The sequence below is a fragment of the Delphinus delphis genome, chromosome 14 (assembly GCF_949987515.2).
Source record: "Delphinus delphis chromosome 14, mDelDel1.2, whole genome shotgun sequence".
Taxonomy (NCBI): domain Eukaryota; kingdom Metazoa; phylum Chordata; class Mammalia; order Artiodactyla; family Delphinidae; genus Delphinus; species Delphinus delphis.
In genome coordinates, this window is record NC_082696.1 from 82,658,237 (window position 1) to 82,681,894 (window position 23,658).

The window sequence follows — 23,658 nt, forward strand, 5'->3', positions numbered from 1 at the left end:
ACTTGTGTAAGAAAGATATAAACAGTGTGAAAACCCCAACAGTTCAGTGCCAATTCACCTCTGATTCCTGTATTTTACTCTTCAGCCCTTTGCTGTGTAGCACACATACATGATACTGACTATCTGATATTTGCACTTATAGCCCTAATGATCTTCAGCTCTCTCAAAACTTCTAAGTCAAAACAAGGAAATAAAATCGTTTTAAGAAATATTCTACACAAAATTTAATTTTGCTGTATTGTAGAGCTTTAAAGAACAACAATCTATACTCCTGGTATTAACCCACAGGGAACCAAACTATTCATTTAAACTATTCTTCACCGTGTAAGCATTGTAGATCCCTTGAGGGGAGTTGTTAATAGTGATCAGATCCAAGTTGCCCTTAATCTGGGGAACAACGTAGAGCATGAAATCTCATTTTTAAAGTTAGAAAATGCTTTCTCTCCTGTCCGGATCTTGCCATGCGTCTGGGGATGCTTGTCCAGATCTGCAGCTGGGACTTCACCAGCCTCCTTCTCCTTCCCTCTCTCTCTCCCTTCTTTTTTTTCTTTTCTTTCATTAAATCTACACTTTTTCTGATAAGGAAATTGACCTTAAAGTCTTGTTTTACAAGGCCAAAATTTAACAGTAATTGTCTTTCTGAAATTATGATACCCATTTTTTAAGTTATCTTTTGAAAAAGTTCTAGCAGCTGGAATAGTATAAGGGTCTTATCTTATTTGAAACTAGAAGCCAATGTGTGATCAAGGAGAGGTCTCTTTATGTTCCCACTGGCCCATACGCCCCAACGCATTTAATTTAGGGGAAAGGCAACTGTTTTACTTGAGTAAAAGCTCCCCAGTTATTAAAAAACGGGAGAATTTAGTTTTTGCTTTCCTTTTCTCTTTCTTAAAACCAAAGCAACTTTTCTTAGGGATCTAAGTCACACACAAAAAATATTAGTTTAGAGAAGCAGGCATTTTTCATCTGTTATGCTAGATGCTGAAATTCGTAGCTGTGAATAACATTGTTTCTCTGGTTATCACTCTGAGTATAAAGAACATGATATACACTGCAGTAAATTGGATATACCTCTCAATTGTACAACAGAATAAGCAGAAGCAAAAAATACACGGTATTTGTTGGAGGTTATCTGTGCCTCAGTATAAAAATAACTTTTTAGGATTGATTCTGAAGACACTATTTTCCCGGTGAACATTTTATGGATTGGAACAAATTTATTTTTTGGTTTTTATATTTCAGTTACTCTACATCTAGTTACAGCCTTCCAGGTGAATAATGAATAGTATGTGTTTTTCACAGAATACAAAGGACAAGAGCAATAAAAACCAAACAGTAAGGAAGATTGAAGGAAAACGTTAACATATGAGATACATTTAAGAATTATAGATGTAAACAGAATGATTTACAGAGAATTCTGCATCACAGTGGAGGGAAATTCTTTCACACATATTCCTCTGCAAATGGGTATTTCTAATAAAAGTTAAAATAATATCTAGAGGGAGGCCAGTAGTTTATTTTTTTATAGGAAATACTCCTTAATTTGTTCATGTATACATGACTTATGTGTCTAAATCTAATAATAAGGTTTATAAAATTGACTTTAAAAGTATTTTCTACATTTGGAATGACTCCACATTTTCCTATCTTGTTCTTTATGTATATTAATGCAAGAGCCACAAATATTCACACAAAGAAACAAAGGACTGAAAACTATTCCATATTCCATGTGTAGATAGATCTCTGTGGGTGATGATTTACTTAGTTCAGCTTGCATGATACTGGGCGAGGAATGCTTAAGCAGAATTGGCCCTTGGACGGTCTCACCCAATGTACGACCTTGCATTGAATGGTGCCGAAGACCACGTTTCTGCCTTGTGGGAATGAAGGAAATCTATTTTCATCTCAGTTCCCCATCTGGTAAACACACACATGTTCAGAGTGTATATATTTGGGGGAGAATTAATGAATGGGCACCTAGGTGGTAGAAAGTATAGCAAAGTGAAAAGTGAGGAAGGCCACCCTTTTGGGAAACAGATTGGAAGCAGGGTCTTCCCTTGGATACTAAGGATGAAAGTTTTACTTACAAACTTTGTGCTAACACATAAGCAAAGAAGAGAGACTTTCTGCTAACAGCAATATGGCAGGCGTTCCTGAAACACAAGGGTTCGGAGCCCCATCATTATTGCATTATGGACTAGATAATTCTTCATTGCAGGGGACTGTCCTGTGAATTGCAGGGTATTTAACAGCATTCCTGTTCTCTACCTACTAGATGCCAGTGGACCCCCATCCCTGTGTGACATCACTGGATGTCTGCTGGGGACGGTCACCCTCAGCTGTGAACCCCCGGAAGGAACATGATGCTGATATCAAACCTGCACACCATATGTTTATAGATGTAGGAAATTAAAATTAAGTTAATTAAAGATTCCCCCAAAATTGGTGCTCGGAGAGTGCACTGGTACTAATAAAGTTTTCATTGAAATGAGATAAAATGAGAAAAATATAGGACAACATAGTGACTTTTTGTCCTAAGTAAATGTACTTCTTTTTTTCCATTAACATTTTAAAGTTATTGTTTTATGTGAAAAAATGTCCTTTCTTAATGTTCATAATAACATCAGTTTTATTTGGGTTATTCTCGTAAAATAAGTTAACAGTCATTTCTTGGGAACCAATAACATCCCAAGTTAATACCTAATAAGTATGAGTATGAATCTCATGGTGTGCTTCACTCATTCTCAAAAAAGTCTTGTGTTTTCCTAGGGTCCCAAATTAGTAACACTTGAACTTGGTAGTGCATTTTCGTCATGATTCCAGTACTCAAAGTAGTAAAACTCAGATAAGAGGCCCTCCTTCTTCAATTAAAGTTATACTTGTGTGTGCATGTGGGTGAAGAACAGAGAATACAATAAAGGAGTGGGGGGAAAGAACTGATAAAGTGGAGGCAGTTTATTCAAGTCAGAAATCATTCAATGGATAATTCAAGAAAATAACCTATTTTACCTAAATGATCTAAATCCAACTGTGTAAATGAGGCCACAGAATATCTGGTTTTAATGCTAACATAATTATACTTTTACTTTTTCTTTTCATATCGATTACTACAACTATTTCATTTATTGAATGAAATAACTCATTAATGTTTAAAGGTTTTTATCTGTTTCCTAGGATCTTTGGAGGGAAGACTATAATTTTTAGCTATGTTGAATATATTTGTGTATTATTCTGGGAAACCCTTCCAAAGTCCTTGGTATATCTAGATTTTTCCAGTATCTGCAGCAGCCCATAAGGTATATACTTATACCTCAGAGACAAACTGTTTCAAGCACATAGACATGACCAGTTAGGAATATTACATTGGGCTCTGCAGGAAATGCTTCTCATTGAACAATTCCAGGAATTACAAAAAAAGCAACGTGTTTTCAGCAAAAGATTAGTTATTTCATCCGTGACCTAGCAGTTATTTAAAATAATACATTCTTTAAGTAAAATCATTTAATCTAAAGCTGTTCATTGAGTAATATTGTCATTCATTTGAAATGTTTAAATCCATAGCATCATCTGTATTATTCTTACTAATCTGGCCACCCTGTAGAACTTAATCTGAATCATAGATATTCTAATCTCATGATGTGGTAAGTGGCATCCACATGACCTCCCTTTAAAAATTATTGAACATTCTCAAAGATAAAAGGAAACAGAATGTAATATTTACCTCTCTTTACTAGCTATAGCTTTTAAAGTGAAATCGCTTTCTTAGTGTCCTCTTTTAGTCTAATATAAGAGGACATCAGGGTCCCCTTCTAGTATTTATATACGGCAAAAATTCAAACGGCTAACTCACAGAGAGAATGAGATTTCTCTTTCTTTCAGACGCAACGCAAATTCCATTTGGACTCCTGAGAGACCTTGCATTTCACTAAACATGTCACTTGAAATGCAGTGTGTAGTGTGGTTAAAACACAGAACAGAACCTCTGGGTCCCTGACCAGCTCCCTAAGATGAAATGAGGCTCTTACGGAGATCAGAAAGGTATTGTTCTTTTCTGTGGCAAAGATGAGACTTAACGTGTTTGAAAAGAGTGTACCAGTGACTTTTAAAACTGGGTAGCAGCTATCAGAGCACAGTCATATGCGTAGAAATGACCAGAGCAAGGTTTTTACAAAGAAAAAAGCACAAACAATAAGCAAAATTATACGGCTTGGGCTTAGGACAATATCAGATTTTAAGTTAAAAAGCTGAGAGTTTAAGTACTTAAGGCAGTGGGAGAGCTAACATTCAGAGTTTTTTTAATAAAAACTTATAAATATTTTAGCGGCATCAAATAGTTGACATAATTGTGAATGCTCCTTTTACGCTCGGGGGAAATCCGCATGTGCGTATAGGTGCACAGAATAGATGATGATTTAATGGGTGATGACCAAGGAAAAGAAGAGATCCTCCTCTTTCTTGAGCAGGAGACAATCATCGTCAATCAAAGCAAGCTCACTGAGCTTTGGAACTTGACTTGGTTTTACATCCAGATGCAAGGCATCAGCACATAAAAATGATTACTTAAATTTTAAACTTCTGATGATAGCAGTTTGCAGTGAAATATTAGGAAGGCTAAAATATTCATTTATGACCTAATGGGACTTTCCAGACTTTGTCATATTAGAAACATTTCAAATGGAGTCTTTAAAATTCCAGAAAGAAATGGAAAACGCCACTAAAAAGTGCAAAGTCAATCACAGAAAAATCTGAGACAAAACAATGAATACAAGTGTTGATTTTTAATTGTCATTAGAGGTGTTCTAGGTGCCGCAATCTTTATTTTGGATTATTGTTCATTATTTATATCTGCTCTATGTCTACTCAATATTAAAAAAGAAATCATCTGAACTAGGGTCATATGGGACATATAGAAAAGAAAAAAAAACAATATGCAATGTAACAGTACAAACAAGTGTGTGTGTGTATGTGTGTGTGTGTGTGTGTGTGTGTGTGTGTGTACCATCCCAGGTTTTTGAAATACTGAAGTAATAAATTGCAATAGGCATCTCTGTTTGCCAGGTTCTAGGAATCACTTTGTGATTACTTTGCAAGGTAAATAAATGTCTTTTATATGCCCAGAATACATGAACTAAAAAGTAAAAACAATACTAAAGCACGACACTTTCTGCCAGTCAAAGCTATTAAAACATTTAGGTAAAATAAAAATCTTACTGCTAAACTCAACCTTCTTAGCTTGGACTTTAAATTTCCTCACCAGTCTCCCCTACCTTATCATCCTAATTACCATTATTTTCACTAACTAAATATGTTGGTTGTGCCTTTGAACAAACTTACTGACCACCCCCTCTATGTCTAAGCTGCTGTCAGCCATGCCTCCCAAGGACCTGTCCCCTGTGCTTCTGCAAGGCTGCACTCAACCTTCACAAAATCCACTTCAGAACTCTTTGCTGAAAGCCTTCTATGGTCAAAATTTCCCATTCTTATGGCTATTTTTTCAAATTAGAAATTGCAAAACCAATTCAGTAAATCTACTCTTCTTCTGCTTGTTCTTGGCATTTAATCCAGATTTTCTTGACTGCTAGAACACGGCGAGTGCCATATGTAAAAAGTAGCCTGCAGAAAATCACAGGCCGTTCAAAAACACGGGGTTTATTTATTCTGACTTGGGCTAATTAGAACAAAGGCATACAAGAGGGAGTGAGTTATGAAACATCCCCATGCTTGACAAAAGGCCTGAAGCATAAAGGCTGCGCTGATGCCTTCTAAGAGACCTGTATCTTTGGTTAGCTTCGTGTAGCTCAAGTCAGAGGTAGCTTGTGATCTGCATTATCGTAAGCACTCCTAAAAGTGTGCTGATGTATACATCTTGAAGTTCTCTAAATAAGTTTTCTGCCTCACATAGGAGTGATCTAGGCATTGGTGGTCTCTCTACAAGTGGGTGGGTATCCAAGCCACATTATCTGACTAGAAATTTAGATTTTTTTCAATGTACATAAGCCATTCAATTAAAAAGAAACTTTAATCTTATGTTCTATACAGATAGTCAACCATGAATATGTGAATGATATATCAGAAAAAAAGTATATTTGGTGGAATAATGAAAGCCAACATCTGGCGACCACATTATAAACACAGAATGCCACATGGCTTTCAACATCTGCTGAATAATTCAATCTCTCCTGTTCTGGGTGCCAGTTGAACTTGGATGTATGCATCCAAACGGCCAACATTAATTAGAGTTTGTGGGTTCGTCTACCGTTTGTGCTCAATCAGAAAGTAGTCTGAACTAAGAAACATCAGTACCAGCATGTCTGTTAGTAAACACAGTGGCAACTAATAAGGGAATCGTTTTAAAAAGAAGAATTTTCATCTTTAATCATTTCAATAATTTTTAGGTCAGAGCATGAGGGAATCATCAATCTTGATGTCTAGGGAAATATATCAATTACGTTTCCCTCTGCAATAGAATAAGTGTCCACAGAGAGAAGGTGAGGCATAGACCCTCTGCTTTGGCCCTTAGAGTCGTCTTCCACTGCTCTCCCTCCCTCTGCCCCGGGTCCAGCTGGTCACCAAGTTCCATTGGTTTTCAGTCACAGACACTCCTCTGACCTGTCCACACCTCTTCATTCCCTTCCACTGTCCAAACTCCTTTCTGTCTGGCCTGGATTCCTATGGGGCCTCTGAAGAAGTTTCCTTCCTGTTGCCTTGATCCCTCTGGTTCAGTTTCTTTCTCCATCACTATCTAAATTTAAATAAATATATGTTTCCTTGCAAATTTCTCTGGTTTCAATAATTTTTGTGGCTCTCCGTAACTTTGAAGAAAAAGTCCGAACTCCCTAGCAAGGCAAAAACAGCTCTCGCCTCTCTGGCTCTGACTATCCGTAGTTCTTGGGGCCGCCCACCCCCTGTACTTAGCCTCCAAGCATCGCCAGCAAGCTAGGAGCTCCAACACTACCCTCCACACCCTTACACATGCTGCTGACTCTGTTTAGAAAACTTCCTTCCTCTGCTCCCAACCCACCCATCCAGCACTCCCCTGACTATTTAATAATTCAGGCATCACTCCCGCTGAGAGACTGCCCCTGGGTCTCCTAATCTGATGGGTTCTATATGCAGTCTTTTGTTTGTCAACCGTCTCCATATGTTTACTTTTCTGTTTTTACCACTACACTAATTGTAGCTTCTTGAGGGAAGGCTTCATGATTCAGTAGATCTGAGCTGGGGCAAAATCTGTGTTTCTAACAAAGTTCTCCGATATCAGTGGTTCTCAACCGGAAATGATTCTGCCCCTCCCCATCGTCGTCGGAGACACTTGGCAACATCTGGAGATATTTTTGTTTGTCACAAGTAATGGGGAGTGGAGTGCTACCAATCTCTAGTGGGTAGAGGCCGGGATGCTGCTAAACATCCCACAGTCCAAGCTGGAGAGAAGCTGCTGGTTTGGAGACGGAGGGTGTCAGTAAATCACTAATTTACGTAACACGCACAATAGAGGCTTGGAAAAGTTCCTGATATTCCCAGGTATACTGCAAGGGAGATACTAGTTCAGAAAAAAAAAATGATGTAACTGTTCATTCATTGATTCATTCAACAAAAATTCCTTTTGATGTACAATTAGTGAGTACCTAATTGACATATATCTGACAGAATTGAAATAGTCTACTTTCTTTATAAAGTTAATGATTATGCCTAAGTTCAAGGTACATCTCAATAAATATTCTGTGTTAATATTTTTTGACACGTTTAATGACAGTGTGAACTGATTTCTACCCTGCTGACATAATACTATTCATGAAAAGAAATACTATTCTGTACTTTCAATAATAGTAGAAATCTGCAAATGACTTTACTGAGCATTTTAAATATCAGAGAGCAATACAACGCTTGACCTTTAGGGCTTCAAAGAATTTCCACTAATTAACCCTTTATCTCCTTAAAATGAAAGTATCACTCCCGGGCATTTCAAGACAACTGTAAGCCTCCTTTTCTAAACCTGCAATATCAAAACATAAGAATCGTTACTTTCACCAGCTGTGGTTGATTTACCATTTAGCAGAACAAATTAAGAACTTATCAGTAATTATGAAAATAATTTCCTTCTTTTATTGAAATACTTTGCAGCCACGGCAGCTTAGCGCATTATTATTCTGGGTGGCGTAGGTGTTGTTGAAAGGCAGTGTGAAAATAAGAGGCTGAATTATGAATTCCTCCCATGAACACTGAATCACTTTGTGTTTTCTGTGGCAAAAACTTATTTTTCTCTTGAAGGGAAAAGAAGAACAAGAACATTTTAACTTTCAGAAACACATAGATTGCTATATTGAGCTAGATGACCTATCAACTCCGAAAAAGTATTTTATTCTTTATATATGTCATAAAACTCACCATTTTTGTGTAACATATCTATATGGACAAGGCAATAACCTACACAAATTTACTATAAAATTGAATACTTCAGGTTCAACTTGGTAAATATTTATTCAATGCCTACTCTGCCTAGGAACTGTTCTAGGTGCTGAAAAAGCAGAAATGGAGTGATACAGCGAGGGGACTCACAGAAACCTGGGGATGAGGGGAGGCCTCTTAAGAAAGCCAGTGGCATGCAACACCATCTAATAAGTTTTGAGTGCCTGAAACTGTAGAAAATGTACTTTCGTGTCGTTAGTTTTGAAAGGTATCTTACACTTCAGCAACGTGTGATCTGTACACAGAGCCAGCCGAAAAGATCTGTCAGCATAGGACCTACGTTGAGCTGAGGCATAAATGCCTTTTAATTACAGTGATTATTCAAAGGACAGCTGCTCACTTGTGACCTAGACTCATGGACGGTCTGAGGCCATTCCAAAGGTGTTATATTTCTTTTAGCTGAAACACAAGCTACTTGTCTATAAGCTGTTTTCTAATTCTCCCTACCTCTACCTTTTACATAGTTTCTTTTATGTTCCCAGCCTCAGTTCAGTATGTAACAGCTGTATGGAAACCAGATATTCTACTTTCCACATTTCTAACTTAAGAAGGTGGATGGTAATGGATTTAGTTAGGACAGTGATGTTAAATTCTACCTGATAAGTCTCAGCTCTCTTGTCCTGAGACTTGAAGTTGACAAAGATTAAAGAAAATAAACGAGATTCCCTCTGTAGGCAGCAGATATAGAGGCAGACTAGGCCTCTTCTCTGACTTCAGTTTCAGTGTAGGCTCAAGTTTCAAACTTTAAAGCATCCATATATGTGTATGATTCCCAAAAAAGGAACTGACTGGTTGTGGACTTTGGTAAGTAGTACTTTATTGAGACTTCATGGTACATTATTACAATTATGTTTCTAATAAAAGAGCTTAGGCAGTGTGCAAAGTTTTTCTTGTTACTAGAACACTTTTGGGTGTGTGGCGGGGGGAGGGGGGCGTTCCTTGCTGAGTTAATAACTTCAGAATCTGCTTAGTTACATGTATATTTCAAACACACAGGCATCCACACATAGCAATTCCCAGGTGGCTGCCACTGTGATGCTGGAAATGGTTTAAAATACTCTATTGGAAGACTTCTTTCAATGTTACTCCTATTTCCCCTCTTCCCCTTCTCCATAAAAAACAAACAAAAACCTGGCACCAGGTTTCAGGTATTTAACCATATTTTCAAATACAGTTTCATAAAACCTAGTAAACTGACCCACACTTTTTTTTTTTTTTTTTTTGCGGTACGCGGGCCTCTTACTGTTGTGGCCTCTCCCGTTGGGGAGCACAGGCTCCAGACACGCAGGCTCAGCGGCCATGGCTCATGGCCCAGGTACTCCGCGGCATGTGGAATCCTCCCGGATCCGGGCACGAACCCGTGTCCCCTGTATCGGCAGGTGGACTCTCAACCACTGCACCACCAGGGAAGCCCAAATCACACTTTTAAAGATCACAACTACATCAACTAGTGAGAGGGAACAATGCCACCCACTCTGAGTTAGCCTACTGAGCAACCCACCTTAGAACAGCACTGGCTTATAAAGCTGGTGAAAATTCAGGGCAATGAAACTTACCTAGTTCCTGCTAAAGCTCAGTTCTACAAATAGCATTAAAAAGTAGTAACATAACAACAACAGGACATATGAAAAGAGCTGCTTATAGAAAGCACAGAGAGTGGCTAGACAATCTTTTGTGTATTATGTATTGACAACATAGTGTTTTAGTCTGATATTTCAATATAGATTTCCAAATTACTTTCCTTTTTATAGACCATATTTTTTAAAGCAAATTTTTAAAAAAATTTGCTTTTTTTTCAATTAATTTATTTATTTTTTGGCTGCGTTGGTCTTTGTCGCTGCATGTGGGCTTTCCCTAGCTGTGGTGAGCGGGCGCTACACTTCGTTGCGGTGTGCGGGTTTCTCACTGCAGTGGCTTCTCTTGTTGCAGAGCCCAGGCCCTAGAGCACCCGGGGTTCAGTAGTTGCAGTGCATGGGCTCAGTAGTTGTGGCTCGCGGGCTCTAGAGTGCAGGGTCAGTATTTGTGGCGCACAGGCTTAGTTGCTCCGCGGCATGTGGGATCTTCCTGGACCAGGGCTTGAACCCATGTCCTCTGCATTGGCAGGCTGATTCTTAACCATTGCACCACAGGGAAGTCCCTAGACCATATTTATACATATATATATATTTTTTAATTTTATTTATTTACTTATTTATTTATGGCTGTGTTGGGTCTTTGTTTCTGTGCAAGGGCTTTCTTTAGTTGCGGCAAGCGGGGGCCACTCTTCATCGCGGTGCGCGGGCCTCTCACTATCATGGCCTCTCTTGTTGCGGAGCACAGGCTCCAGACGCGCAGGCTCAGTAATTGTGGCTCATGGGCCTAGTTGCTCCGCGGCATGTGGGATCTTCCCAGACCAGGGCTCGAACCCGTGTCCCCTGCATTGGCAAGCGGACTCTCAACCACTGCGCCACCAGGGAAGCCCTATACATATTTTAAATGACTTTTTTTTTTTTTTTTTTTTTTTTTTTTTTTTTTTTGCGGTACGCGGGCCTCTCACTGCTGTGGCCTCTCCCGTTGCGGAGCACAGGCTTCGGACGCGTAGGCTCAGCGGCCATGGCTCACGGGCCTAGCCGCTCCGTGGCATGTGGTATCTTCCTGGACCGGGCCACGAACCCGTGTCCCCTGCATCGGCAGGCAGACTCTCAACCACTGCGTCACCAGGGAAGCCCTAAATGACTTCTTTTGTTTTCAATCTTTTCAAAATATTGCATCTGCAATAGGAACTCAATTTGACTCCAAATAACATTTTTAAGATATTGTGATTATAGTTGTTACTTGATTCATAGCTCTCAAGTACAAATGAAAATGATTAAATAGTAAGTTTAACTTTTTTAATGAAAATCATGACTACTACATACATTCTTATCCTATTGCTTTTCCTCAATGGTCCCCAAAGTTAAATCTATAACCTGTGGATTTATTATCAAACTTTAAAAAACATTGGTCTCACATTTCCTAATGTTCATTCACATTTTAGATAATTTGGAAGAGAATATTATTAAAATTTTAAGAGATATTTACGAATATATAGTGAATTTCTTGGTTAATGGGGTCTAAGGAGAGATGACATTACCTATCTTTAATTATTGAATGTATTTAACACAGAAGCTGTCAAATGATTATTAACCATGGTACAAATGAACAGTTCTGAGGCTTAAAATTAAAAAAAGTCAATAGAAAATTAAATATTAAGAAAAATGTCCAGTCTGTTGTTTATAGGCTATATAAGTAGGGGAAATTTTTAGCCTAAGTCATTCAAACAGCTGAAATAATGGAGCTCTAAAATTATCTAATATCAATTCTCTGCAATTTAAACCTGGATCTTTTCAGAAACAGAACAACAGACACTGGCAAATTTAGAGAGGTTCACCAGGGACCTTTCCTTACCAGCCAGTTCCTGTTTCTTCCCATTAATACCATATCCAGTAATATTTTAACAACCTAATTTTAAAAATCCTGTCAAAAGTGTTTCCTGGAATCAGCCCAGGGCTCCTGAGAACAGTATAAACTGGAGAGAAATGTTGGATGAATTCCCAATTTTTTTAAAACATTCAGTTTAAGTAAATACTTTGACTTCAGTCACTGTGAAGATGACTGGGAGAAGGAAGGCCCGTGGGTGAGGGGCAGAGCAGGTGCAAACACTGATGAGAGTTTCCACGGCATGGGGCGTCTCTTCCGCAGCATTGCTTGGCTTTACTTTGTCCAGCTTATTTTTTCCCTTTGCATGCTATAATACTACTCATGGTATCTGACATCTTAAAAAAATTACTTTTCCAGATATATTAGGCTCATTGTTCAGACAAGGGAATATGGGTATCTATCCTTCCCTGTTAGAATATCCCAGCAAGTAACCAACAGCCCAGACTTCATTGAACTTCTGCCATGTTAAAGTCACTGGACCAAGGATGTCAGAGCAGATTCCCTGCTGATCTTCAAGACCTCCCTATGCAATAGGCAATACTATGCCCATTTTTACTTTTTAGGAATCTGAATTTTAGAGTATTTAAATATGTTAGAGTTATTTTTATTATCATAGTTTTCTATATTATTGATTAAAAAGTTGAAGCTAATTTTCAGTTTCATATCCTCAAACACGTAGGCAGCCTTACCGACAAATTGAGAGCCCCTACTTCCTATAGTATTTTCACTGAACTTTGAAGAGGAATACTGTGCAATATTATGCCTTCAAAAATTGCACTTGCCAGGGCTTCCCTGGTGGTGCAGTGGTTGAGAGTCCGCCTGCCGATGCAGGGGACACGGGTTCGTGCCCCGGTCCGGGAAGATCCCACATGCCGCGGAGCGGCTGGGCCGGTGAGCCATGGCCATTGAGCCTGCACGTCCGGAGCCTGTGCTCCGCAACAGGAGAGGCCACAACCGTGAGAGGCCCACATACCGCAAAAAAAAAAAAAAAAAAATTGCACTTTCCAGATCATTATTCATATAGTAAATAATTAACTGTAGAAAACTATACATCTAGATATCATTTGTAATATTTTGGTTTTAGAAATGCCTATGGATAAGGTCAGAGAGTTTTCCTTTCTGAATTTTAATGCCAAGTAGAAAATGAATCGACTCTGCCTATCTAGTGTTTTCTTTTTATTAATTTTCAGCTGTTTCAATTTCAGAAAATATTTAACTTTCATAGTTTATGTCTACCACTTCTCAGGTATTACACAATTTAGTTTCATAGTTGGGATAACTGTGGGACCAGAGGGACAGACACTTAGACTTTAGAGGATACATGAAGATGGAAAGCCAGACATTTAATGAAAGGTAACTGGAAAGGATCAGGAACTTCACCACCAAATGTAACAGCTAGTTAGGTAGCCTAGGAAAGCTTCTGGTCAAACCTGAGGAACCAGAGATGGATCCTGAAGTGATACCTTGCCCATTGGGAATATTTATTGTTAAATAAATATTGTATAAAAAAATCTTAGAATAAGTCAATCAAATGAATAAAAATAAATCAACTGACTTAAATAGCACTCTCTACTCTCCTATCTTGATCAAACCCACCATGACATTTTTTACCTTTTAACACACTATATAATTTATTTATCTATTATATTTATGTTCTTATCACTCTTACTTCCCCCATCCTCCCATATAAGCTCCATAAGTCAGGTATTTTTGTCTGTTCACTAATATGTGTGTCAGGCACCTTGAATATCAGAACAAATAATAGGTTCTCAAGAGATATTTGTCATATGAATTAATGAATTTACTCAGCACACTAACTATTTGCAAATCTCTTTGCTAAGCATAGAATTTACAAAGGTGAATGTACTTTAGAGCAGTGCTTCCAACAAATAAGGTGAGCAGTTCAAGAATTAGAGGTGTGATAAGATATTGATTTAGATTTCCGATTTCCAGCAATAAGTTATTTTTCAGATCAGTCCTCCTATGTGAATACTGATAGAAATGCTGGAATACATGAGGAAAAATTGGGACAATGATGCAGTCCTCCTGTAGATTTGCAGCTTGGGTTGACATCACCTGGATGGCCCAGGTAACCTCAAGACTGAATTGGAATCCTGGGTAGTAGTATCACCAAGTGCTCAGAAGAGACAAAAGTAATCATCTTTGGAAGATTATACCTTAATAATAGGTCTCAAAGAATCCTCACAAATAATATTTTAAGGACAGTTAGGATGACGTAATCTGGCACACTTGGAAATAAGGTCTTATGAGTGAGAATTAAGAGAAACAAAAGACAGCAGAACAGACCCACAAAAATTCAAATACAGAAATTATTATCCATTGATTATAAAACTTCACTTACTAAGGTAAAATAAATAAAACATGTTTAAAAATACCTGCATAGGGCTTCTCTGGTGGCGCAGTGGTTGAGAGTCCATCTGCCGATGCAGGGGACACGGGTTCGTGCCCCGGTCCGGGAAGATCCCACATGCCACGGAGCGGCTAGGCCCGTGAGTCATGGCTGCTGAGCCTGCGCGTCCGGAGCCTGTGCTCCGCAACGGCAGAGGCCACAGCAGTGAGAGGCCCGCGTACCGCAAAAAAAATAAAGAATACCTGCATAAACTAGGAAAGTCTAAAAAGTAATCTAACGGATTAAAAAATTACCAAATGGAAACTCTAGGAGTGAAAAAATGATAATAACTTAAAATCAAAACTCTATGGATAATTAAACAACAGATTAGACAGAAGTGAAGAGAAAAATAGTGAACTGAATTGTTAGGTTAAATTTTTTCCAAAATATATTACTAAGATAAAAAAAAGAAAAACAGAGCAGAAAATCAGGAAGAGAGGTTATGATACAAGGAAAATAGGAAAACAATATTCTTTAGAGTTCTAGAGAATGATGAAACACTATAGGTGAATATGTATTTGAAACAATAATGATTGCAAATTCTCCGTAACTAATAGATTAATAGTTCTCTCCACCCTTGGGCACCCTAACCTGACTCAGCTTGCAAACATTTCATTCATTTATCCCAATGTGCTGTATAATTATTTTCTATGTGTGCCAAGACATGAAAAAGGCTGGAAAACAATTTTTGGGGGCAGGAGTTGCCAATTCTTTTCTGTAAAGGACCAGATAGCAAATATTTTAAGACTTGTGGGCCATATGGTTTCCATTAAAATGACTCAATGCAACAGTTGCAGGACAAAAGCAGCCATAAACAATATGTAAACAAATAGGCATGGCTGTGTTCCAATAAAACTTTATTTACTGAAACAGGTATCGGTCTGGATTTGTCCTACAGGCTCTAGGCTACACTTTGCCAACTCCCATTTTAGAGGATGAAGGGTTACAATAAAAAACATGTGGTGCCATTTTACTCCAAATATTAGTCCTCAGAATGCACGTTAAAGGCATAATGCAATATTTCTTAACTTTATAGCTCACAATAATGGACATAATGGGTTGTTAATAATATTAGAGGCACTTGTATAAACTTTATCAGTTAAAAGAGATAGTTTATACATTAACAAATCCAAAACTATCCTTTAGGAACTAGATTAAATTGCATAGAATCTATGATGTAATTTAAAACATTCTAAAAATTTTTCAAACATTTTAAAGGATGAAAAAAAAAAAAACTCCTGAAGAAAACTGAAACAAGGTCATTTTAAATTATAATGGATTTATGAGAAAACACACAATTGTGGATATATGAAAACTTTAAAAAGTAATGTACAGTCTAAAACAGAAAAGCAAAAAAGAAAGCTTCATTTAGTTTCTTACCAATTAATCTTTAATTATATTGGTAGTTTCTCAGAAAATTAAGGTTTTTCTAATGCTTTTTGCAGTACTTTTAGAAGACTACAGTTGTTTTATGAACAGAAGCAAAAATTTTATCAATTACAAATCTGAACACCAGTAACTATTATGAATTTGGGCATGATTAATTCTGACCATGATAAAATATTTAATTTGGGCTTCCCTGGTGGCACAGTGGTTGAGAGTCTGCCTGCCGATACAGGGGACAGGGGTTCGTGCCCTGGTCTGGGAGGATCCCACATGCCGTGGAGCGGCTGGGCCAGTGAACCATGGCCACTGAGCCTACGCATCCGGAGCCTGTGCTCCACAACGGGAGAGGCTGCAACAGTGAGAGGCCCGCATACAGAAAAAAAAAAAAATTAATTTGTTGGGAACTGGGTAAATTTTAATTTACAAGGACTCATGTTTTGATAATGCAAGCATCTAATATTCTTATTTCTGTTAACATGTGTATAATCAAAGGGACAAAAAGTACAACACTTTTATATTATTAGAGAACTGATCATTGAGCCTGAATGGATAATGGCAAATTCCATGGAATCCTGACACCTTAGACACAAACACCATAAATTTAACTTAACTGCTTCTGCAGTTGGATCCATATGGGCTCTGAACATACCCACTGAGGCAGAATTACATCAAGTGCCATTCAGAACTAGTTATTTCTTACCACTCTAACTACAGAAAAGCAGGCATGACCTCAGAGACTATCCAGTAAAATTTAACATACTGACCCCTAGGACATATATTGAACATACTAGAAAATGCACATAACAATGTCAATTTGGAAGCTTGAATGACGTAAGATTGTCATATAGTTGTGTAATTTCTTTCCAAAGTATTGACTTCTATGAGACACTCAGTTAAATTTTAATATTTTAAAAGACAAATCTATGCAATAAGAATAATAACGCTTCTTGAAGCTAAATAGTTTTAAAATCATGTCTCTGGTTAATTGTATCAACAAAAATTCCAGGGCTCTACTGGAATCATGACTGTAAGTATGCTGAATATTTTGAATATAGACTTTCTTTTTTCATTGCTTCTCAAGAAAAGTTTTCAGTCAGGTAACTTCAGGTCTGTAAAGGATGTTTGCATTTTCCCCCCATAACAATATGACCAACGTGTTACTGTTTTACATAGCTGTTCTTAGTCTATTTTCTTTTCTTTTTCTTCCAGTTTTCTTGAGATATAATTGACATATGGCACTGTATAAGTTTAAGGTGTACAGCATAATGATGCTGCTTTCATACATCATGAAATGATTACCACAATAAGTTTAGTGAACATCCACCATCTCATATAGACACAAAATTAAATAAATAGAAAAAAGTTTTCCCTTGTGATGAGATTTGCACTCTTTTTTTTTTTTTTTTTTTTAACATCTTTATTGGGGTATAATTACTTTACAATGGTGTGTTAGTTTCTGCTTTACAACAAAGTGAATCAGTTATACATATACATATGTTCCCATATCTCTTCCGAGATTTGCACTCTTAACAACTTTCACATATAACATCCAACTGTGTTAATTATATTTGTCCCGTTGTACTTTACATCCCTAGAACTCATTTATCTTATAAACTGGAAGTGTGTACCTTTTGACCACCTTCATTCAATTCACCTTCTCCTCACTTCTACCTCTGGTAACCACAAATCTTATGCCTTTTTCTATAATTTGTTTGTCTGTTGGTTGGGTTTTGAAGCATAATTGGTCTCTTTTCTTTCTTAACTATTTTATAAATTGTCTCCAAAAAGAGCTCTGCCTTGGTGTTTTTGTTCTCTTATAATAACTGTAAGTTACTGAGATTATTAACTTCTGTCCTTATCAGTTTGCCCCAAGTCTAACAGTTTAAGGAGAGCGGTTTGAATAGAGTCTATAAAGGAGCTTTATTATTTGGTTATTATGTGGAGGGTAAAGGTTGGTTATCCAATAGTAGCAATGTTTTGTTTAATTGCTCTGAACTTCTAAGAGCTAGCAGGTTTTTCTTAAAGTGTATGTTCCTAACAGTATAACATATTTTTCCCTAATGACACAGGTATGTTGCTCATCTAAAGAGCAAGGATGGTGATAACAAGCTCTCTGGAGTGACGGGATGAGGCTAGAGAGTTCGTTTTATATTTTCTAGGAATCACACCATGAGGTCAATGAAATGATGACTTCCAATATAAGTAATAAAAAGAGGATGATGTTCTGGGTATGAAGGAATAAAGATAGCAAAAGCAAAGAAGATGAATCACTTAAATTCAATTACATAACTTTGAGATAAAACAAGCCAGTGTCAGTCTCAGTCAAGATGTGATTATTCCTACTTCCAACTCCAATAAATCAATCTGAAATGTAGAGAAATGGAAAGTCTAGTCTGTAAAAGTTTTTGATTTCAACTATAAGGTAGGCAAATAAGATATAAGTGAATTGATAAAACTGTTTATCAATAGTTAAGAAGTTACAATGAAAATTCTTGCAATTAAAACTCTCAAGGCAGGTGGGAGGGGCCCTCCCAGACTCCAGACTGGAGGAGCAGGAGAGGAGAGGAGGGCGTTTGCCCCACCCACTCGAGCCCAGGAAGCCTGCTGGGCTCCCAGGTGAGGTCCCTGCCCTCTGAGACCAGGGGTGGGGGCCACTCCTGGGCCCCTTCCACTCCTTGAGCCTAAGCCCCAGCCCCCACAGTCCCCAGGGCCTTTTCCAGCCCTGTGGGTCCTGAGCATTGGCCCCACCCACCACCCAAACCTTGCCCTTGCTTAGGCCCCACTCTCACAGCCAAGGCTTTTCCCTGCCTCCTTTTTTTTTTTTTTTTTTTTGTCTTCTTCCACTTTTTTACTGCTGTTGTACTGACATACCTTATGGTTGTTGATTCATCTATATTTTTATTTTTACATTCTTTCTAACAAAATTGTTAGTTAAATTTTATTTTTTACTTTGTTATTGTTCTCTTTTTTTTTTTTTTGCCACCCCATGTGGCTTGTGGGATCTCGAATTGCAAGCACAGGATTGGACAAAAGCTCCTGCAGTGGGAGCTCCAAGTCCAAACCACTGGACTAACAGAGAACCTCAGACCCCAGGAAATATTCATTGGAGTGAGATCTCACAGAGGTCCACATCCCAGAACCAAGACTCAGCTCTACCCAATAGCTTACAAACTCCAGTGTTGGAAGCCTCAGGCCAAACAACCAGTAAAACAGAAACACAATTCCACGCATAAGGAAAAAAAATAGACAGCAAAAAAATATGTCACAGATGAAGGAGCAAGGTAACACCTCTAAGATCAAATAAATTAAGAGGAAATAGGCAATCTATCTGAAAAAGAATTCAGAGTAATGATAGTAAAGATGATCCAGAATCTCGGAAACAGAATGGAAGCACAGATTGAGAAAATACAAGAATTGTTTAACAAATATCTAGAAGAACTAAAGAACAAACAAACAGAGATGAACAACATAATAACTGAAATGTAAAAATACACTAGAAGGAATCAATAACAGAATAACAGAGGCAGAAGAATGAATAAGTGAGGTGGAAGACAAAATGATGGAAATAACTGCCGGGGAGCAGAATAAAGGATAAACAATGAAAAGAATTGAAGACAAATTCAGAGACATCTGGGACAACACTAAATGCAACAACATTTGAATGATAGGGGTCCCAGAAGAAGAAGAGAAAAAGAAAGGGTCTGAGAAAATATTTGAAGAAATTATAGTGGAAAACTTCCCTAACATGGGAAAGGAAATAGTCACCCAAGTCCAGGATGCACAGAGAGTCCCATACAGGATAAACCCTAGGAAAAACACACAAAGACACATATTAATCAAACTAATAAAAATTAAAATCAAAGAAAAAATATTAAAAGTAACAAGGGAAAAACAAAAAATAACATACAAAGGAATCCCCATAAGATTATCAGCTGATTTTTCAGTGGAAACTCTGCAGGCCAGAAGAGAGTGGCAGGATATACTTAAAGTGATGAAAGAGAAAAACCTACAACCAAGATTACTCTATCTAGCAAGGATCTCATTCAGATTCAATGGAGAAGTCAAAAGCTTTTCAGACAAACAAAAGCTAAGAGAATTCAGCACCACCAAACCAGCTTTACAATAAATACTAAAGAAATTTCTCTAAGTGGGAAACACAAGAAAAGAAAAAGACCCACAAAAACAAACCCCAAACAATTAAGAAAATGGTAATGTGAACATACATATTGAGAATAACCTTGAATGTAAATGGATTTGCCCCAACCAAAAGACACAGACTGGCTGAATGGATACAAAAACAAGGCCCATATATATGCTGTCTTAGAGAGACCCATTTCAGACCTAGGGACACATACAGACTGAAAGTGAAGGGATGTAAAAGGATATTCCATGGAAATGGAAATCAAAAGAAATCTGGAGTATCAGATAAAATAGACTTTAAAATAAACTGTTACAAGAGATAAGGAGGAACACTACATAATGATCAAAGGATCAATCCAAGAAGAAGATATAACAATTATAAATGTTTATGCACCCAACATAGGAACACCTCAATACATAAGGCAAATGCTAACAACCGTGAAAGGAGAAATTGACAGTAACACAATAATAGTAGGGGACTTTAACACCCACCTACAGCAATGGACAGTTCATCTAAACAGAAAATAAATAAGGAAACACAAGCTTTAAATGACACAATAGACCAGACAGATATAATTGATATTTACAGAACATTCTACCCAAAAGTGGCAGAATACACTTTCTTCTCAAGTGTACATAGAACATTCTCCAGGGTAGATCACATCTTGGGTCACAAATCAAGCCATGGAAAATTTAAGAAAATTGAAATCGTATCAAGCCTCTTTTCTGACCACAATATATGAGAGTGGATATCAATTACAGGAAAGAAACTGTAAAAAACACAAATATATGGAGGCTAAACAATGTGCTACTAAATAACCAAGAGATCACTGAAGAAATCAAAGAAGAAAATTTAAAATATGTAGAAACAACTGACAAGAAAAACACGATGACCCAAAACCTATGGGACACAGCCAAAACCGTTCTAAGAGGGAAGTTTATAGCAATTAAATCTCACCTCAGGAAACAAGAAAGATCTCAAACAAACAATCTAACCCTACACTTAAAACAACTAGAGAAAGAAGAACAAAGAAAACCCAGAGTCAGTAGAATGAAAGAAATCATAAAGATCAGAGTTGAAATAAGTGAAATAGAAATGAAGAAAACAATAGAAAAGTTCAATAAAATTAAAAGCTGATTCTTTGAGAAGATAAAAAAATTTGATAAACCCTTAGCCAGACTCAACAAGAAAAAAAAGGGAAAGGACGCAAATCAATAAAATTAGAAATGAAAAAGGAGAAATCACAACTGACACTGCAGAAATACAAAGGATTATATGAGACTACTACAAACAACTATATGCCAATAAAATGGACAACCACAAAGAAATGGGCAAATTCTTAGAAAAGTACAATTCTCCAAGACTGAACCAGGAAGAATTAGGAAATATAAACAGACCTATCACAAGTAATGAAATTGAAACCATAATTAAAAATCGTCCAACAAACAAAATAAAGGACCAGATGACTTCACAGGTGAATTCTATCAAACATTTAGAGAAGAGCTAACTAATCCATATCAAACTCTTCCAAAAAATTGCAGAGATAGAAACACTCTGAAATTCTTTCTATGAAGCCACACTCACCCTGATACCAAAACTAGAAAAAGATATCACACAAAAAAGAAAATTTTAGATCATAATCAATGGTGAACATAGATGCAAAAATCCTGAACAAAATACTAACAAACAGTATCCAACAGCACATTAAAAGGATCATACACCATGATCAAGTGGAATTTATTCCAGGGATGCAAGGATTCTTCAATATACACAAATCAATCAATGTGATACACCACATTAAGAAATTAAAGAATAAAAACCAGATGATAATCTCAATAGATGCAGAAAAAGCTTTTGACAAAATTCCACATTGATTTATGATAAAAACTCTCCAGAAAATGGGCATAGAGGGAACTTACCTCAACATAATAAAGGCCATATATAACAAACCCACAGCAAGCATCATACTCAATGGTGAAAAACTGAAAGCATTCACTACAATCAGGAACAAGACAAGGGTGTCCACTCTCACCACTATTATTCAACATAGTTTTGGAAGCCCTAGCCATGGCAATCAGAGAAGAAAAAGAATAAAAGGAATACAAATTGGAAAAGAAGAATTAAAACTGTCACTGTTTGCCAATGACATGATATTATACATAGAAAATCCTAAAGATGCCACCAGATAACTACTAGGACTAATCAATGAATTTGGCAATGTTGCAGGATACAAAATTAATGGACAGAAATGTGTGGCATTCCTATACATCAACAATGAAAAATCAGAAAGAGAAATTAAGGCAACCCTCCCATTTACCATTGCAACGAAAAGAATAAAATATGTAGGAATAAAACTGTCTAAGGAGGCAAAAGACTTGTACTCAGCAAATTATAAAACACTGATGAAAGACATCAAAGATCACATAAACAGGTGGAGAAATATACCACATTCTTGGATTGGAAGAATCAATGTTGTGGAAATGTCTATACTACCCAAAGCAATCTACAGATTCAGTGCAATCCCTATCAAACTACCAATGGCATTCTTCACAGAATTAGAAGAAAAAAATCTTACAATTCTATGGAAATACAAAAGACCCTGAGTAGGCAAAACAATCTTCAGAAAGAAAAACAGAGTTGGAGAAATAAGGCTCCCTGATTTCAAACTATGCCACAAAGCTACAGTAATCAAGACAGTATGGTACTGGCACAAAACCCAAAATATACATCAATAGTACAGGATAGAATGCCCAGAGATAAACCCATGCACATATGGGCACCTAATTTACAACAAAGGAGTCAAGAACAGACAATGGAGAAAAGCCAGCCTCTTCAATCAGTGGTGCCGGGAAAACTGGACAGCTACATGTAAAAGAATGAAATTAGAACACTACCTAACACAAAACACAAAAATCAACTCCAAATGGATTGGAGACTTAAATATAAGACCAGACATTATAAAACTTTTAGAGGAAAACAGGAGAAACACTCTTTGACATAACCACAGCAAGATCTTTTTTGACCCACCTCCTAGAGTAACAGAAATGAAAATGAAATAAACAAATGGGACTTAATTAAACTTAAAAGCTTTTGCACAGCAAAGGAAATCAAAAACAAGACAAGAAGACAACCCTCAGAATGGGAGAAAATATTTGCAAAAGAAACAGCAGACAAAGGATTAATCTCCAAAATATACAAACAGCTCACGGAGCTCAAAATCAAAACAATCCAGTTAAAAAATGGGCAGAAGGCCTAAATAAACATTTCACCAATGAAGACATACAGATGGCCAAGAGGTACATGAAAAGATGCTCAACATCACTAATTATTAGAGAAATGCAAATCAAAACTACAATGAGTTTTCACCTCACACGGGTCAGAATGGCCATTATCAAAAAAGCTAGAAACAATCAATGCTGGAAAGGGTGTGGTGAAAAGGAAACCCTCCTACACTGTTGGTGTGAATGTAAATTGATACAACCACTATGGAAAACAGCATGGATGTTCCTTAAAAAACTAAAAATAGAACTACCATATGACCCAGTAATCCCACTACTGGGCCTATACCCTGAGAAAACCATAATTCAAAAAGAGACATGCAGGGCTTCCCTGGTGGCACAGTGGTTGAGAGTCCGCCTGCCGATGCAGGGGACACAGGTTCGTGCCCCGGTCCAGGAAGATCCCATATGCCACAGAGCGTCTGGGCCTGTGAGCCATGGCCACTGAGCCTGCACGTTTGGCAGCCTGTGCTCCACAACGGGAGAGACCACAACAGTGAGAGGCCTGCGTACCACAC

At 37.4% G+C, this 23,658-nt stretch overlaps 1 protein-coding gene across 1 annotated transcript in view; it reads right to left on the reverse strand.

The window, feature by feature from the left end:
- ADGRB3 (adhesion G protein-coupled receptor B3) overlaps positions 1-23,658 on the reverse strand; it is a 799,562-nt gene that overhangs the window by 287,253 nt on the left and 488,651 nt on the right. The gene's annotated exons all lie outside the window — the stretch shown is intronic.